Genomic DNA, 20,000 nt, shown 5'->3' with positions numbered 1-20,000 from the left:
CAAATTATGTCCTAATAAAATTTCTGTAAAATCGATAGTTTAGAAGTTACGGCTATTTGAATGTCTCGACCAATCAGGAAAGGCCATGTTTTTCTCAGTAACTATAAGGCCTAGAAAAAAAATCTTAATTGCTAACAATAGCGTTAAAAGACCTCTATTTAATAAGAAACCAACAATGTTACTTACCAGTAGACTTCAGAAAATTCTAAAATTCATACGCAGAGACTACTGGGACATCAGTAATGCGTACCTTCCGTAAAAATTAAGAAAAGTCAATTTAAAATATTTTTAACACCTACGTACATAGAGAACATCTTAGTGAAACATAAGCAAATGTCAAAACCTCAGAATATTAATTACAAAAGGAAATAATGCCAAACGAAAACAATTAATTCTTGCCCACAAACAGAGAATCCTTCTGACAGTACATTCTCAAAATTTGGTAATTCTTACTTAAAATTTAATAAACCTCATTTATTTAAGTTCAGGGGTCACTTAAATACTCTATTTAGCTTGGAAATCCACCATTTTTGCCTTGGTCACGTTTAAATACTTTATTTAATTTAATTTAAGCCTTCTGTTCACGTTCAAGCTCTTCTTAAACACTGCACTCTTTTAAATTCATACAACGGCTTGAACTCATCACTAATAATAAAAATTAATTGTTCATCGAATCTTCTATTACCATAAGCTTCTATAAGGTCTAAAACTCGGTAATTTATACATAAGAACCGTTTATAACAATTGTTAATTAATTACCGACGCCAATAATAACGAAACCTACCCAAGGGATCTACCTTACCGACATACGTAAGTAGAGAGCCCTATGGTAGAACTCAGCCTTGCCGAGAAACATTAATTTAACAACAGTAATAATAAGGATCCCTATAATAAGAAATCCTAATTTTCCAGTTAACAATATTATAAATCTCTACACTCTAAAACCCACTGTTAACAATATGCATTTCTTATAATAATTCTTAATAACCACATTTAAACATTAATAACAAATATCTCTTTTATTATAACACATGCATATTGTCTTTATAAAAATCATAACTAATTAACATTATAACTTTCTATTACACTATTCATATAATACTAAATTAGGCGTATATTATAACCTTAAGAACCACACATATATAATATTAACCATTTCTTTTTATTAAATTATAATATTATAAGGCATAAATAATTACGCGCACATATAAATTAATAAGTCAGACTGGCGACAGGAAGTCCCAAAGATAAGGCACGCACGCAGCCGGGCCACCGAAGATGCTCTAGAATCCCCGAGTAACCCGAGCCCATATCAGGTAACATAGGGCATCCTGTTGACCACGCTCCTTATCACATCCGGCGGCGCGCCGAGATGTCTCGATGCCCCGTCAGCATCACGCCACTCAGTCCCACTCTGAAAAACCTTGAACGCTCCTACTCTGGATCCCTCTCGTATCCCATTACTCCTACCATATAGCCTACCCCACTCTTGAGCTCCATTGTCCGGACCGAACGAGGCCCCGGGAGCAGCTCCCACCGCAGAGTCGACATCGGAAGTTCATACAGTACAGACGTGCCTCTTAGGAGAGCCTCCAAGACATCTTTGTTAATTTGACGCAAAGAGGAAAAGTGTCTCTGAGCGACCGTGCCACCACGGACAACGGTCGTCTCGCATAAGAGCCTCTTCCTACGCTCCTTCAGAGCCTTTGCCTTGTGCTATTCAAAATCTGGAAGATTTCTTAGAAAACTTGCCAGAACATCCACGGTGTTTTATAATACTCAAAGTGTGCGGATAAGTCGACTCCCCGCTCGAGTTGTGCCGTGGCTAGAGTGGTTCTAACAGTATTGAGAGTATTCTGGAATAAAAAAGCCTGTTCTTTGAGATTTCTCTGCAAAAGTCTGAACTACTGAAATAAATAGTAAGTATATAATATTTTAATGCACAACACTCATATACACCGCGTTTCGCGCAAGTGAAATACAATCGCGATCTAAGCCTTAGGAACATTGTTACGCGAGTGAACCAGTGACGTTTCACCATACGCTAAGTCGAATTATTTAACAGATACCATAGCGTCACGCTGAAATTTTCGTTCATGTCGGTTCGTAACTGCCTTACATAAGGACCATTCATTATAATCCGAATAGTGTATTATCTACGTTTAGTTTCTCAAACCGCTCTTAGAATTTCGTTCCGATTTCCTTAGGATACGCTATACAAGCTAGTATATATATATAGAGAGAGAGAGAGAGAGACAATCTTCAGATTCTTCTTTTTCTAAATCGTGATTACGAAACCCCAGTGTCTGTCAACGCAGTGAACTACGCTCACACACTTATTATTCCCTTTCCATTCCTTCTTGCGGGCGCATGACAACGGTGCCAAGCACAGGATTACGCGGGCACGGCATCGGTGCCAAGCACAGAGCCGTATTGGTATAGTCAGAATCTTTATCAGCAGTGGCATCCCACCACTCTGACATCGTCTCCAGGCGAATTCCTTACGCCGGAGACTCTGTTTTGAAAATCTGCTTACTCCAACCTCCTAGGCCTTCACCTCGTTAATAGACATTGAATAAAAATAAAAATTATCTCGTAACAAGGGCTCACAGAGACGTTCCCTCATGTTAGCCTTCTATCTCTCTCTATCTCTATCTATCTCTCTCATTAGCTATTTTAGTTATAAGACATTTATATGCCTTTATAATTTCATGTATAATTATGTACTTGATATAATATTCCCACTGTTTCCACTGTAACCTGCACTTGCACATATAAAATATACTGCGTTCTGCTATTACCATTATCCGTAAAGACTATTCTATATTAACCAATCAAGTTACTAAGGTTTCAGATTAATAATATTTTTACAATCTCATTGTTTATTTAGACGAAAGTATATTCTTAATAACGACAAGATCTTGACATTATCCATTATAAAAGCTGGAATAATATAAATCATTTCATGAAGTGCATCCTTCCCCACCCACATATATATATGTATATGCATTTATTGAATTGTAACTGATTTTATTGTGTATGTGTAGACGTGTGCCATTGCATCGGCATACGCCTTAATTACCTCACTGTGTTACTTGCTATTGTACAATTCCATTAAAATCACCGATTCTCTTGTACAACGAACATATGCCATTGCATCGGCATACAATCCTTCAATATTTTCTACTAAGCATTTTAATTTTATGCAGCATCCTTGTTTTATCGGCAGCCTTTTTCCTCTTATTCGAGCATTTTCTTGAAAGGAAGATATTAAGCATTCATAAATCTTTGTCCTTTTTATTCAGTTACTTAAATCAATTGGTGCCATAACATCTCTTGCCAGCTGAATTTATAGTTCATTAACCATTAAATCTGAATCTTACATTATTAAGCATAGATCTTGCTCGCTTTTAGGGCAGCGCCTTATTGGAGCTACCCGCCTCTATCCTTGTCCAGACTGAGGAGCGCCTTACGGGTGCCTCCCGGCTCAAGCATCCTATCCATCCCGTCCAATTCATAAGACCACCCCTTCTCCATCAAGATCAGGAAATTTAACTTGTGAATTAATAACCTGTACAGTGCTTAGCATCCTTCAATCTCAGGGGCGCAGCTGACAGCCGCCACCCGCCTCAATTATCCCTCTCCTACAACCCGCATAACCTAACCCTGCCAAAGCATTGGTAGTAGGCATTAATTATTAGTACTTTTATAGTACCCTGGCAACGGATAACTAAAGTCACAAGAGTCCTTTTCACTCAATAATTAATTTTATCAATTGCTATTTTAACTTGTCCGACCAAAAATGTTATTCTTAAACTCAATCCGTTAGATGCCAAATAAACATCGCGGGGGCGTTAAACAGAAGGCAAGGCAGCTACGTAAGGAAGCTTGCCGACGAGTTGTTGTCTCGAGCCCTGTTGTCTCAACACATGGACCCCACCAAACCCCGTATAATACAAGATATCACGGGGCACGATCTAGTTCCTCCATCGTACATCAAGTTTTTATTACAAAACAGACTCATAAGCACATTTAAATACGCTCCACGTCCATCACATTCCACACAAAGACACTTTATTCCGGATTCGCATTCTTTACCAAGCTCTTACAGGGCTCACACGCGCAACCCTCGGCTGGTTAAACAGCGTTCGACGACAGAAACTCTAGACATAGAATTGATAGATTTAACACAGGACGACACCTTCAACAACAAGACAGCCACCTACATTTACCAACTTGAGTCCTATTCTCTCACTGATACCCCTCGCATATTACCGTACCACCTTCATTACTTCCACCGGGCAGGATAACTGTACATTCTCTCAACACTTCATTGTAACTCATTACCAGCAGCTACATAATGTAAACCACATTTGTATTCATTAATTATATAATTATAAATATTATCATTCAATTATATTACACTTTTAACTATCATATTGTCTCATTGTTAAATGAACAATTGTTTAAGTCTTTATTCCTATCCATAGCCATAATCTTTATATCACTTACAATCACCATATTTCCCCCTTTCACCATCTGTCCGGAAAAGCTCTCGGCATCCCAGGCAGTGGCGGTGTAAGCAGGTAGGCCTAAATAAATAGAGAGCAGGCAGATCACGATCCCTAGGGAGACGCGAGACGTTACAATAGTCGGACCCTCCCGAACACCACATTTCCCTGCGGCGGGATTCGGTGCTGGGTTCCTTCCTGTTCGCTCGCCGCTACTAAGGAAATCCTGGTTAGTTTCTTTTCCTCCGCTTAATAATATGCTTAAATTCAGCGGGTAATCCGCCTGCTCTGAGGTCGTCGTCAACGTTTGCGCTTGTCGTAGTAAACGACGGTGCGAGAGAGAGACAGAGACTCTGTGCGGTCTTCTCTCGTCCCCTCCCCTATCTCGCGCTTAACGCAGCATCGTGCGTGATGCGCGGCGGATCATTCGCGGGCGTCGCGCTCTCGCGCGACTCCCCAGAAACGAGTCACGACGCGATGTGCCGGTCCGTGTGTATACGTTCGAAGGACGAAGCCTCGTGGACTCGGACACGCGGTCGGCTCGCGATCCAAACCAGCAGACATCTGCACGAGATATTGGGTCTCTGTGCGTCGTGCGGACTTGCACGCGACAGCGCCATACACCGCGCGAGTCGGACGAGAGAGGGAGACAAGCTCTCTTTTTGTCTCTCATGCGTCGTCGACCGGCATGCGCGCCGTTCGTTGTCCCAGCTCGCAGAGGTCGGCGGGTAGAGGTGACTCTGCGCGCGCTCGACGCGGCAGAGAACCTACCCTCCTCCCTCGCTGTGCTCGTTCCACCTTGACAAAGACGATGCGCTTCCAGCCGCGCCCGATGAGAGAGAGAGCTCTCCGTGACTTTCCCCTCGTCCGGAGGTCGCGGGAGACAGACACTCGCTGTCGCGTGTGTGCGTTCGATGTCGCTCGACGATGTGGAGGAAATCGCCTCTCGTTTCATTTCAGACGACGCGTAGGGGAGACCGACCGGCCACACTCTTTCCCGAGATTCCTGGTTCCGCCGAAGGCATACATGACCAGCTTTTCTCGAGTCGAGAAAGGGGTCTCGCGCTCCTCCGCGAACGTCCAGCCATCGCTCGTACGCCGTCGTTTGGCTCGTGCATTTTTAAAACCCTGCGCGTAGAGGAGAGAGAGGGACTCCGTGGCGCAGCGCGCACGGATCCCTGCTTCGATGCTGCTCCTACGACGATGGCGGGGATGAGCCTCGAGAGAAAGAAAGAGCCGCGGAAGCGCAGCTCCGGCGCAAGCAGTCTTTGGGTGCGTAAACGACCCTCAGCCAGGCGTGGTCCGGGAATTGTATCCGTGGACCGCAATGTGCGTTCGAAATGTCGATGTTCATGTGTCCTGCAGTTCACACGTTGACGCGCAATTAGCTGCGTTCTTCATCGACCCACGAGCCAAGTGATCCACCGTTCAGGGTAATCTCTTATACATTCGTCTGCGATCAGGGCACGCGCGGCAAGCGCGCGCTTTTCTTCGCCCATCTCGCAATGCTCGTTCCATCGTCCGTCAAAGTGGCGATTCAGCCGAACCGCGCGTCCGAGCACGCGCGGACCGCCGCTCCCGCGAGCGGGAGCTACGGCAAGAGGAAACAAAGTTTCGCGGCGGAGAGCCCACGCGCGCGTCTCGTCGAGACCGCGCGCGATAAGCTCTCGCAGGCGCGATCGAGCGTAGTCTCTCCTCTATCGCCCCCGGAGGGGAGCGCGGAGAGCCGGGGCGGAAGTTCTTTCAAATAAACCGTCGGACCGGGAGGAGCACCAACCAGCGGGGGGAGAGCGAACCAGACGGACGCTCTCAACCGCGACGCACGGGACTCTACTTACTCGCGTCCTCACGCTTGCGGGCGCGCTCGCTGCCTCTGGCTCCGTGTAACGTCTCGCGTCTCCCTAAGGATCGTGATCCGCCTGCTCTCTATTTATTTAGGCCTACCTGCTTACACCGGCACTGCCTGGGATGCCGAGAGCTTTTCTGGACAGATGGTGAAAGGGGCAAATATGGTGATTGTAGGTGATATAAAGATTATGGCTATTGATAGGAATAGAGACTAAACAATTGTTTATTTAACAATGAGACAATATGATAGTTAAAAGTGTAATATAAATGAGTGATAATACTTATAGTTATATAATTAATGAATACAAATGTGGTTTACATTATATAGTTGCTGGTAATGAGTTACAATGAAGTGTTGAGAGAATGTACAGTTATCCTGCCCGGTGGAGGTAATGAAGGTGGTACGGTAATTTGCGAGGAGTTTCAGTGAGAGAATAGGACTCCAGTTGGTAAATGTAGGTGGCTGTTTTGTTGTTGAAAGTGTCGTCCTGTGTTAAATCTATCAATTCTATGTCTAGAGTTTCTGTCGTTGAACGCTGTTTAACCAGCCGAGGGTTGCGCGTGTGAGCCCTGTAAGAGCTTGGTAAAGAATGCGAATCCGGAATGAAGTGTCTTTGTGTGGAATGTAATGGACGTGGAGCGTATTTAAATGTGCTTATGAGTCTGTTTTGTAATAAAAACTTGATGTACGATGGAGGAACTAGATCGTGCCCCGTGATATCTTGTATTATACGGGGTTTGGTGGGGTCCATGTGTTGAGACAACAGGGCTCGAGACAACAACTCGTCGGCAAGCTTCCTTACGTAGCTGCCTTGCCTTCTGTTTAACGCCCCCGCGATGTTTATTTGGCATCTAACGGATTGAGTTTAAGAATAACATTTTTGGTCGGACAGGTTAAAATAGCAATTGATAAAATTAATTATTGAGTGAAAAGGACTCTTGTGACTTTAGTTATCCGTTGCCAGAGTACTATAAAAGTACTAATAATTAATGCTTAATACCAATGCTTTGGCAGTTAGGTTATGCTGGTTGTAGGAGAAGGATAATTGAGGCGGGTGGCGGCTGTCAGCTGCGCCCCTGAGATTGAAGGATGCTAAGCACTGTACAGGTTATTAATTCACAAGTTAAATTTCCTGATCTTGATGGAGAAGGGGTGGTCTTATGAGTTGGACGGGATGGATAGGATGCTTGAGCCGAGAGGCACCCATAAGGCGCTCCTCAGTCTGGACAAGGATAGAGGCGGGTAGCTCCAGTAAGGCGCTTCCCTAAAAGTGAGCAAGATCTATGCTTAATAATGTAAGATTCAGATTTAATGGTTAATGAACTATAAATTCCTCTGGCAAGAGATGTTATGGCACCAATTGATTTAAGTAACTGAATAAAAAGGACAAAAATTTATGAATGCTTAATATCTTCCTTTCAAGAAAATGCTCGAATAAGAGGAAAAAGTCTGCCGATAAAACAAGGATGCTGCATAAAATTAAAATGCTTAGTAGAAAATATTGAAGGATTGTATGCCGATGCAATGGCATATGTTCGTTGTACAAGAAAATCGGTGATTTTAATGGAATTGTACAATAGCAAGTAACACAGTGAGGTAATTAAGGCGTATGCCGATGCAATGGCACACGTCTACACATACACAATAAAATCAGTTACAATTTAATAAATGCATATACATATATATATGTGGGTGGGGAAGGATGCACTTCATGAAATGATTTATATTATTCCAGCTTTTATAATGGATAATGTCAAGATCTTGTCGTTATTAAGAATATACTTTCGTCTAAATAAACAATGAGATTGTAAAAATATTATTAATCTGAAACCTTAGTAACTTGATTGTTTAATATAGAATAGTCTTTACGGGTAATGGTAATAGTAAAACGCAGTATATTTTATATGTGCAAGTGCAGGTTACAGTGGAAACAGTGGGAATATTATATCAAGTACATAATTATACATGAAATTGTAAAGGTATATAAATGTCTTATAACTAAAATAGCTAATGAGAGAGATAGATAGAAGGCTAACATGAAGGAACGTCTCTGTGAGTCCTTGTTACGAGATAATTGTAATTTTTATTTTTATTCAATATCTATTAACGAGGTGAAGGCCTAGGAGTTTGGGGTAAGCAGATTTTCAAAGCAGAGTCTCCGGCGTAAGGAATTCGCCTGGAGACGATGTCAGAGTGGTGGGATGCCACTGCTGATAAGGATTCTGACTATACCAATACGGCTCTGTGCTTGGCACCGATGCCGTGCGCGCGTAACCCTGTGCTTGGCACCGTTGTCATGCGCCCGCAAGAAGGAATGGAAAGGGAATAATAAGTGTGTGAGCGTAGTTCACTGCGTTGACAGACACTGGGGTTTCGTAATCACGATTTAGAAAAAGAAGAATCTGAAGATTGTCTCTCTCTCTCTCTCTTTATATATATACTAGCTTGTATAGCGTATCCTAAGGAAATCGGAACGAAATTCTAAGAGCGGTTTGACAAACTAAACGTAGATAATACACTATTCGGATTATAATGAATGGTCCTTATGTAAGGCAGTTACGAACCGACATGAACGAAAATTTCAGCGTGACGCTATGGTATCTGTTAAATAATTCGACTTGGCGTATGGTGAAACGTCACTGGTTCACTCGCGTAACAATGTTCCTAAGGCTTAGATCGCGATTGTATTTCACTTGCGCGAAACGCGGTGTATGTGAGTGTTGTGCATTAAAATATTATATACTTACTATTTATTTCAGTAGCTCAGACTTTTGCAGAGAAATCTCAAAGAACAGGCTTTTTTTATTCCAGAATACTCTCAATACTGTTGGGACCACTCTAGCCACGGCACAACTCGAGCGGGGAGTCGACTTATCCGCACACTTTGAGTATTATAAAACACCGTGGATGTTCTGGCAAGTTTCCTAAGAAATCTTCCAGATTTTGAATAGCACAAGGCAAAGGCTCTGAAGGAGCGTAGGAAGAGGCTCTTATGCGAGACGACCGTTGTCCGTGGTGGCACGGTCGCTCAGAGACACTTTTCCTCTTTGCGTCAAATTAACAAAGATGTCTTTGAGGCACTCCTAAGAGGCACGTCTGTACTGTATGAACTTCCGATGTCGACTCTGCGGTGGGAGCTGCTCCCGGGGCCTCGTTCGGTCCGGACAATGGAACTCAAGAGTGGGGTAGGCTATATGGTAGGAGTAATGGGATTATACGAGAGGGATCCAGAGTAGGAGCGTTCAAGGTTTTTCAGAGTGGGACTGAGTGGCGTGATGCTGACGGGGCATCGAGACATCTCGGCGCGCCGCCGGATGTGATAAGGAGCGTGATCAACAGGATGCCCTATGTTACCTGATATGGGCTCGGGTTACTCGGGGATTCCAGAGCACCTTCGGTGGCCCGGCTGCGTGCGTGCCTTATCTTTGAGACTTCCTGTCGCCAGTCTGACTTATTAATTTATATGTGCGCGTAATTATTTATGCCTTATAATATTATAATATAATAAAAAATGGTTAATATTATATATGTGTGGTTCTTAAGGTTATAATATACGCCTAATTTAGTATTATATGAATAGTGTAATAGAAAGTTATAATGTTAATTAGTTATGATTTTTATAAATACAATATGCATGTGTTATAATAAAAGAGATATTTGTTATTAATGTTTAAATGTGGTTATTAAGAATTATTATAATAAATGCATATTGTTAACAGTGGGTTTTAGAGTGTAGAGATTTATAATATTGTTAACTGGAAAAATAGGATTTCTTATTACAGGGATCCTTATTATTACTGTTGTTAAATTAATGTTTCTCGGCAAGGCTGAGTTCTACCATAGGGCTCTCTACTTACGTATGTCGGTAAGGTAGATCCCTTGGGTAGGTTTCGTTATTATTGGCGTCGGTAATTAATTAACAATTGTTATAAACGGTTCTTATGTATAAATTACCGAGTTTTAGACCTTATAGAAGCTTATGGTAATAGAAGATTCGATGAACAATTAATTTTTATTATTAGTGATGAGTTCAAGCCGTTGTACGAATTTAAAAGAGTGCAGTGTTTAAGAAGAGCTTGAACGTGAACAGAAGGCTTAAATTAAATTAAATAAAGTATTTAAACGTGACCAAGGCAAAAATGGTGGATTTCCAAGCTAAATAGAGTATTTAAGCGACCCCTGAACTTAAATAAATGAGGTTTATTAAATTTTAAGTAAGAATTACCAAATTTTGAGAATGTACTGTCAGAAGGATTCTCTGTTTGTGGGCAAGAATTAATTGTTTTCGTTTGGCATTATTTCCTTTTGTAATTAATATTCTGAGGTTTTGACATTTGCTTATGTTTCACTAAGATGTTCTCTATGTACGTAGGTGTTAAAATATTTTAAATTGACTTTTCTTAATTTTTACGGAAGGTACGCATTACTGATGTCCCAATAGTCCCTGCGTATGAATTTTAGAATTTTCTGAAGTCTACTGGTAAGTAACATTGTTGGTTTCTTATTAATTGTTAATGTTTTTCATAATGTTAGTATGGTCGTTAAATAGAGGTCTTTTAATGCTATTGTTAGCAATTAAGATTTTTCTTCTAGGCCTTATAGTTACTGAGAAAAACATGCCTTTTCCTGATTGGTCGAGACATTCAAATAGCCGTAACTTCTAAACTATCGATTTTACAGAAATTTTATTAGGACATAATTTGTAATACTTTGAAGGAGCCTTAAATCGCACCGCGCGATTTTCTAAAATTATTATTATTTTAAAAGATATGAACTTTTATCGATAAATTTTAATAGTAACAATTACTTATTATGGTTGAATCTACCTATATGTCTCGCTGGCCTTTTAATGTAGAGGCGAAAAAATGATATGGTGGAGAGAACGTCGCAGGACGTTACAATTCGCATTCTTTATCAAGCTCTTCCAGGGCTCACACACACAACCCTCGGCTGGTTAAACAGCGTTCGACGACAGAAACTCTAGACATAGAATTGATAGATTTAACACATGACGACACCTTCAACAACAAGACAGCCACCTACATTTACCAACTGGAGTCCTATTCTCTCACTGAAACCCCTCACAAATTACCGTACCACCTTCATTACTTCCACCGGGCAGGATAACTGTACATTCTCTCAACACTTCATTGTAACTCATTACCAGCAGCTATATAATGTAAACCACATTTGTATTCATTAATTATATAATTATAAGTATTATCACTCATTTATATTACACTTTCAACTATCATATTGTCTCATTGTTAAATAAAACAATTGTTTAGTCTCTATTCCTATCAATAGCCATAATCTTTATATCACCTACAATCACCATATTTCCCCCTTTCACCATCTGTCCGGAAAAGCTCTCGGCATCCCAGGCAGTGCCGGTGTAAGCAGGTAGGCCTAAATAAATAGAGAGCAGGCGGATCACGATCCCTAGGGAGACGCGAGACGTTACAATGGTCCAATCGCTGGATCGTCGCACCGGTGCAACGATGATCCTCGCGCAATGCGTCTACCAGGCGAAGGAACGCCAAATTCGGCACATCAGCGCACGTGGAGATCATTGTCGTTTTCGTCGTTCTCGCGGATTGTCGTCTCGGGCGAGGAAGCGATCGCGCCGCGCGTTCTCCTTCGAGCGATAGCTCGAGATCCTGGCTGTTGTCGCTGCAGTGGCGACGATAGCAGCAGCAGCGGCACCACGAATTGTACCAACGAGCGGTGGGCATCGAGGTCGTGGAATCCTCAAAATCGCACTTGAATCGCGAACCAGAGCACCGAACAGCAAATCGGACAACAGTCCAAGCGCACATCGCAGAGAACGCACGCCACCATGTGTCTACACGGTAGAAACACCAGATCGCGAACGGTACAGCAGCATATGAGACACGTTGTTTTATAGCGATCATTATCAGCGTCGTCGATGCTGCTTCTGCCTCTCGAGGCCGCGCGCGTTGTCATCGCATCGTCGGAGGAGCGTGGCAGCGCGTGATCCGATATGCGATCGCATCGATACCACAGACTCATGTTACTGAGCGAGTCGATCATCTCAAGACAATCCAATCAAGCGGTTACTGCTGCGTCCCCGCCGCAACGCGAGATTGCATCTACCTTTTCGTCGATGAGAACGCGCTGATTGTCTATGTTCGTCATAGCGCACAATATATCGCGATACATTATATGAACTCGAGCGTTGAACACGACAAAGGTGCGTTTGTTTCGTGCTATTTCGGTATCTATGTCGCGCAATCGAGCCATCGCTGCGCTCAATTGCGCGGATGGGAGGGGGGGAATCGTGACATTTGGCGTGTTCGCAAATCGTCCGTCGGTTCGTTGCGATCGCGGAAATATTGTGTGCGGCGACACCGTTGAGTGCAATAACAGATGCATCGGAGACAATCGATACATGCGTATTCGTTGTTGCAACCACGCGCATCGAAAACTCCAAAAAGATGCTCTTTGATAGGATTGAGCGTTGAAATGTGCGCGGTTTCCAAGAGTCTGCGACGATCTCGGACATCGTCGCAGATTGTTGTTCGCGCCGATCCGGTCGTCTGTCGTCAGAGGACTCGCTCAAGTTCCATCCCGTCAAACTCAGACCGCAATGATGACAGACAACCAAATCGGCGCGATCGCGCATCGAATGAAAACCGCTTTGCGCGAAAATCACGCGGCAATAGAACGGAAATATGGATGCGTCGGCCCAATTGAACGAGGCTAGACGGTCCTCGTAACGGACGAATTGCACGGTCGATTCGGCCGATGATACGTTGTTCATGCTTTCCCTCGCAGAGCCGTCAGTTGTTTATTGTCTTGCAAGCAATCGCCTCGTAGAACTGAAAAGACGAAAAATTACGTAAAGGAAAATCTCGTTGAACGAGTGTTTTTTCGTTATCGTTCATGTCGTCCAACATCGTACGACGATAACAGACTTGATCTTTTTAGGCTTCGCTGAAACACAAACATAGTCACGCTCGATTAACTTGTTGATCGTTTTTTGAGTGTTTACTTGCGACGAAATGATCGAGCAATCAACGAAAAGGAATTGCGTTGCGCAATCTGTTGACTCGTTAACTTCGTGGCATCGAATGAATTACGAGTGCAAAACATCGTTACGGTTCATCGATCACTGTATTCAGTCAAGAGCTTATTTTTTCGCGTTATCTATCAATGTTATAACTCCAGCGCCTAAAATTGGGTCAAGTTTCTGATTTTGTTCCTGAATGACTGATAAGAGTATATGAAAAAAAAAATAGTTGCGTTATCTCGAGTCGACACGAAGAAGCGAGTTAATTATCGCGGGCTCATTATCTATTGAAACAGCCGGACTCGCTCGTTCGTGCCTAATACGAGAATAAAGATACGAATTTTGCGATGAACGATTCTCTGTTTATCGAATCTGTCCTCGAGGCGACATGCACTAGAAATAACTTTACTACACGAGTGGTTGAGTTCGATATAATAGATAAATTATGATACGCGGTTCTTCGAGAGGGGTGACCGTGCTGCGTGCGGCAGTGAACGAACGATAAACAGATTCCATCGTACTTGGCATAAAAAGATCTTTCGCCATCGAGACGATTAGTAAAGACTATGGAACCACTGGGACCGTCGAGGGACTGGGCATCGTCGAGTTTTGAGGAGTAAAAAGATGCGACGTCGAAGAGCTCTCCATGATAGCAAATTGTCGTTGCCGCCGCGCAATAATTTTTCAGACCGAGAGAAACGCGAGCATTCGCTCGACAAATACCGAGCTCAATGGCATCTTTGCGATCTATGTTGGCTCGTGGGTGAGTCGAACGATCCATCGCTCGAGTAAGTACGGTGTGCAAAAAAACGTGTTGTTTGCGATCAATTGTGATAGAAAAAGTATTTATTGTTTTTCTATCTTTCTTTTACAGATTGATAGCTACGTGTTCACGTACCCGTGATTGTATCCGCCGATACGCCAATGCGAGATCGCTGTCAATGCTTGTTGAAACGCTTAGCCACGTACGATCTATCGGAACGCTCAGCGCAACTATCCGAATCGACAGGAACAATCATCAGTCGACCCACGACCGCCAAGCCGGAGGAGCGGACCGCCGAGCCGGAGGAGCGGGCCGCCGAGCCGGAGGAGCGGGCCGCTGAGCCGGAGGAGCGGACCGCCGAGCCGGAGGAGCGGACCGCCGTGCCAGAGGAGCGGACTGACAATGTTACCTCTCGGTGTAGATCGAGAGAATTGAATAACGATATTCACGCGTTTTTATCATGGTCACCGATTCACTATGATGTCGCGACGGAACCCGAAATTGCGAGTTGCCGATCTTTCCTGGACGATGAGTGGTGTGAGACTGATGCCGCAATCGCCGCATTACCGATGACGCAGTCGTCATCTGCGCGTAGTGCGAAAAAAAGTAATCAGAATGAGTACACTTTAAATCCTTTAACGAGGATCCATTGGAGGACAAGTCTGGTGCCAGCAGCCGCGGTAATTCCAGCTCCAATAGCGTAAATTAAAGTTGTTGCGGTTAAAAAGCTCGTAGTTGAATCTGTGTCGCACACTGTCGGTTCACCGCTCGCGGTGTTTAACTGGCATGATGTGGGACGTCCTACCGGTGGGCTTAGCCTCGCGAGGGGCGGCCCAAATAATATCCCATCGCGGTGCTCTTTACTGAGTGTCGAGTTGGGCCGGTACGTTTACTTTGAATAAATTAGAGTGCTTAAAGCAGGCTACCTTCGGCTGAATACTGTGTGCATGGAATAATGGAATAGGACCTCGGTTCTATTTTATTGGTTTTCGGAATCCCGAGGCAATGATTAATAGGGACAGATGGGGGCATTCGTATTGCGACGTTGGAGGTGAAATTCTTGGATCGTCGCAAGACGGACAGAAGCGAAAGCATTTGCCAAAAATGTTTTCATTAATCAAGAACGAAAGTTAGAGGTTTGAAGGCGATCAGATACCGCCTTAGTTCTAACCATAAACGATGCCAGCTAGCGATCCGCCGAAGTTCCTCCGATGACTCCGGCGGGCAGCTTCCGGGAAACCAAAGCTTTTGGGTTCCGGGGAAAGTATGGTTGCAAAGCTGAAACTTAAAGGAATTGACGGAAGGGCACCACTAGGAGTGAAGCCTGCGGCTTAATTTGACTCAACACGGGAAGCCTCACCAGGCCCAGACACCGGAAGGATTGACAGATTGATAGCTCTTTCTTGATTCGGTGGGTGGTGGTGCATGGCCGTTCTTAGTTGGTGGAGCGATTTGTCTGGTTAATTCCGATAACGAACGAGTGTCACATCCGCACTACCAATTGTAAGAGGAAGCACCACACAAAAAATTTTTTTTTCTCTCTCTCTCTTCTTTCCCTGGAATCACCCTAAATTTTTCTAAGTCCCTCAACCCAAAACTTTTCTAAGTCCCTCGAACATAAAATTTTCTAAGTCCTTCGACCCTAAATTTTTCTAAGTCCCTCAACCCAAAATTTTTCTAAGTCCCTCGACCCTAAATTTTTCTAAGTCCCTCAACCCAAAACTTTTCTAAGTCCCTCGAACATAAAATTTTCTAAGTCCTTCGACCCTAAATTTTTCTAAGTCCCTCAACCCAAAACTTTTCTAAGTCCCTCGGCCGAGAATTTTTCTAAGTCCCTCCGCGCCGAAATCTTCTAAGTTCTAATTTCCAAACCCCCACTACCTTCCCACTCCAGAGGAAAATTCGGCGGCTCGGGAAAGCCGCAGCTCAGGGACCGCGGAGCGCCCGAGAGTCAGTCTCAGTCGTGCAGTGATCTGGTGCAGTGCTTCCTCCATCCCTCCTAGGGTCTAGTATAAGTGCTAAATCTAACTTAGAATATTTTTGCTAAATCTAACTTAGAATATTTTCGTGAGTTTTAACTTAGAATATTTTCGTGAATATGAACTTAGAATATTTTTGCTAAATCTAACTTAGAATATTTCGTGAGTTTTAACTTAGAATATTTCCGTGAATGTGAACTAAGAATATTTTTACTAAATCTAACTCAGAATATTTTCGTGTATTCATTTTAGTTAAAATATACTCTTGTTAGCCGATTCAAGGTTAGATTCACTCTCCCATCTCCTCCCATCCCCGACCGCTAACGCATTGGAATCGCCTAGCTGATAACTGGCCGCCGATTCTTCAAGGTATTCGCATCACTAGAATAGGGGCGTACAGGCTGCGGCCCGATCGCACCGCCCATCCGTAGACGCACAGGTTGCGGCTCGATCGCACCGTCTACTAGTTACTCGAAGGCGCATAGGTTGCGACTCGATCGCACCGCCTGACAGAATAGGGAACTCCGAATTAACCACACGAATACAGCTGGCCGGAGTCACGGGAGTGATTCCAAATGCGCCCTGTACTCAGGGGTGGTCGTAAAAAATTCATCAAAAAATTAGAATACCAACTAAAGCATGGACAAGCGTACCACCCTTACCTAGGTGTCGAACCCACCAACTCCGCTCCCGACAAGGGGCATCCTCGCTCCACTGAACCCCCTCGCTCTCCAGAATCTCCTCAGTCGCCCGTGCCAGAGCACCCGAAAGCTACCGCTCGCAAACCATACAGTGTTAGCAAGATCGATTGTGACACCCATCCGCGACTACCGATCATTCGATGCGGATTCTCGCCACGAGACCCGAGGCCTGCTTTCTACCGTCGACTGCGTGCAGAGATCCTCCACTACTACTACGGAGCATCTACCCCGCCTCACACTCTCCGCACCTGTAACGAGAAAACTCCGACCCTCGAGCAACTTCGTGGGCACGTGCGCAACTCCATGATACAGGTGTGCCAGATCATTACATTGGATTAAAGGAACTGGTGAGTGTCAATTGCTGTATACTCCGCGGAACATCGTGTCGTGCCCGCCAGATCGCGCGTATCCCTGGGGAGAATCACGCGATTCGTTTGACCCAAAAACTGCGATCTAGCCCCGCGTCCAGGCCCGAGCACCTGCAGCCTAGCATCGCAGCCGCGGCCGACCGGGACGTAACATTCCCAAACTCGAAATAGTGGTGACGTCCTCAGCTCTGAAGGCGGGTTACAGATTCCTCACTAACGAGGACTCTGCGATGCAAGCGCTAGGAGTGGCTTCTGGGCTCGAAAAGAAGATGAAGCGACTAGTGCATACGGCCAAATTGGGGTGGCCAATAATGTCTATCAAGGGGATAGACGAATATAAAAGCAAAGCAAAGCGGAAGAGCAGCGGCTGTGGGCTGCTCTGCCTTCACAAGGCAAAGGTGTCAAGGCCTATAAAGGCGATAAGGTTGGGAATGAATGGCTCTATAGACCAACACTACTCAAGGCGAGCAGATTTATAACTGCTCTTAAGTTGAGGGGTAACGTGGCCGCAAACAAAGTGTCCCTCAACCGAGCCGCAAAAACCCACAATGTGCTCTGCAGACACTGTAAAACACAGCCAGAGACATTGGGCCACATACTGGGGCAGTGTATGTACACTAAACCTAAGCGTATTAAGCGCCACAACGACATCCGTGATTTCATCGAGCAGCATACGTTGAATCACAAAGGGATGTCTATAACGACTGAAGCACGGATCGCCAATCCTCAACAGAGGAATCTCCAACCAGACCTGGTCATACAGGACCGGGGAAGGCTCTTGGTGGTTGATGTGACAGTCTGCCACGAGGACGGAGACCTCCTCGCTCGAGGAAAGAGAGACAAACTACAAAAGTACTCCTCTCTCAAAGAAGTCTTGATTAGAGAAACTGGGGCAAAAGACTTCAAAGTTCTGCCAATTGTGGTGGGAACTAGAGGCACAATGCCTCGTGAAACGCTTTCCTGTCTTAACGAGTTACAGATTAAAGACAGAGGCTCCTTGCGAACAATATCTTTGATCGCGCTAAGGAGCTCAATAGAAATATTCCATGCATTCATGGACTATAATGCACCACTTCGAAACATCGGAGATGATTCCGTGCATTAAAACTCTTGGCACTTAGCCCACTGGTACAAATGTTTTAAACTACGGTTTTAAAACTATTGACTAGGACATTGTCCGCTAAGTTATTATATTTATTTATTTGAGAACCATATACATTCTCAATTTTAACTCTTATGTGGCCCTATTGCCACAGGTACCAGTGGTGCGAGTCGTACGGCGAGACATCGCCGCGGCGGCAGAGCTGTGCAACTGAGTCGCCCAGTTCACAGACGGATACCTCCACGTGGTTCCCTGCGGTAACGGCAACACTAAGCCGGCCAAATTCAGCTTCCTCAAGTTTGAGGACTCTGCTCTCAATTTTTCCAAGCCTGTACGCAGGAATCCCTGGCAGGTCAATCTGACAGGTTTCCCTCCTGCGGGAGGATAGCCAAGAGTGCTAGATTGTAACGCAGAATGAAGGAACAGAACGAAAGTAAACTGGATGGAATTCTCGAAATTTGTTGAGATATCCTGTTGCTCATACGGGCGTTCCATAAGCTAACCTGCAGGAACGTCCCGCCAGGACCTGTTGTTACCTCGCACCGCAGAGTCACTAAGCGGTAAGTCGCGCCACATGGCGTTGAAATCTTTAGCTGCACGATGGTTGCTGGGAGGGCCATTCTGGCCCTCTGCGTACAGTTTCGACCAACGACTCAGTGTTCGGCAGGGGATGACGGAGGGTCCTCATTCCCTCGACTTTCCCTGAGCCGGCATTCTAGGCTGGGTAACCAGTCTATATCGCAAGCAGTCCCACTGGGTGCAATAGGGAAGGGAACGGCATGGTTCCCGCACTCTGCTGGGTTAACTTACCCTTGCGACGAAGGTTTGTAAGGGTTGGATGGCTTTACGAAGACCAGACTCTTGGCTGAGTATCGTTGTTGGGATAAGAGGAATCCCTGTGGCCTGGAAACCACGTCGGTGCAAGCTTCTGTCGTGTGGTTGCTGAGGGAGGGCTCTGGTTACTTGGGTCAGTGATGCGCAATACAGCCAACCACTTGGCATTTAGCCTCTCCTGACCAAGTTATACTCCATACCTCCTCGTGGTCCCGCTGGTAACGCTGTTTCCTCTTGGAAAACAGCGGCCGAATTGGAGTATAGCGACCTAGGGCATTAGGGGCTGCCAACCCTTTCTGCCTGCATTAGACTGGCGCGATTAATAAGAAGAAAGCCTCGGATACAAACAATAACCCCGGGCCCTCTGGTCATCGGGATCCAGTTACGCGGAGCCGCGCGGTTGCTGCCGAGGCTGTCGCTGGGCCACACGCGTCGCACGAATGTGAATACCCGGGTTGCACACGGGCGTTCACCACAGTCACGGGCCGGGCACTTCATCAGAGAAGAGCACACGCGGATTGGACGGACGAGAGGCGAAATTTCATAGGACCCAAACCTCGGTGGAACGAGGAGGAGACACGTCTTCTGGCGAGGAAGGAGGTGGAACTGATTAGACGCGGCGTCAAATTCATTAATCAGGAGTTGGTCCGGGTCTTTCCGGAGCGTACACTTGAGAGTATTAAAGGAAAGCGGAAACAACTAGCGTATAAGCAGATACTAGAGGCAATGTTAAAGTCGGATTCTGTGGTAAATCTGGAGCAGGCAGTTCCCCATGAAGGTGACCAAAATGGGTATAATAACACTATAGCTGACTTTATCAAGGCTTTACCACCAATGAGCTCCAAAGGATTCAATGCGCA

General features: G+C 44.8%; 2 long non-coding RNA genes and 1 other non-coding gene across 4 annotated transcripts in view; 1 reads left to right on the top strand and 2 right to left on the bottom strand.

Moving 5' to 3' along the window:
- LOC112589076 (uncharacterized) overlaps positions 1 to 19,655 on the top strand; it is a 20,086-nt gene extending 431 nt beyond the window's left edge. Inside the window, exons 2-3 of one of the 2 annotated variants that reach the window (XR_003113230.1) lie at positions 7,064 to 7,066; positions 19,642 to 19,655. This is a non-coding gene — a long non-coding RNA (uncharacterized LOC112589076). Of the gene's footprint in view, positions 1 to 7,063; positions 7,067 to 7,703; positions 7,708 to 17,557; positions 17,571 to 19,641 lie in introns of those variants that run through there. The other variant, XR_003113231.1, reaches the window with a different exon arrangement.
- Positions 5,565 to 20,000, bottom strand: part of LOC112589077 (uncharacterized) — an 18,230-nt gene continuing 3,794 nt past the window's right edge. The window contains exons 2-3 of the long non-coding RNA XR_003113232.1: positions 19,161 to 19,164; positions 5,565 to 5,601 (exon numbers count right to left, since the gene is read on the bottom strand). This is a non-coding gene — a long non-coding RNA (uncharacterized LOC112589077). The remainder of the gene's footprint in view (positions 5,602 to 19,160; positions 19,165 to 20,000) is intronic.
- Positions 5,793 to 5,947, bottom strand: LOC112589078 (5.8S ribosomal RNA). The gene has a single exon (XR_003113233.1). It is a non-coding gene; the product is annotated as a 5.8S ribosomal RNA (ribosomal RNA).

The sequence above is a fragment of the Harpegnathos saltator genome, unplaced genomic scaffold, assembly GCF_003227715.2.
Source record: "Harpegnathos saltator strain DR-91 unplaced genomic scaffold, Hsal_v8.6 scaffold395, whole genome shotgun sequence".
NCBI classification, from domain to species: Eukaryota; Metazoa; Arthropoda; class Insecta; order Hymenoptera; family Formicidae; genus Harpegnathos; species Harpegnathos saltator.
Note: the sequence above shows the minus strand (reverse complement) of the source record. Positions and strands in the feature narration are given on the sequence as shown.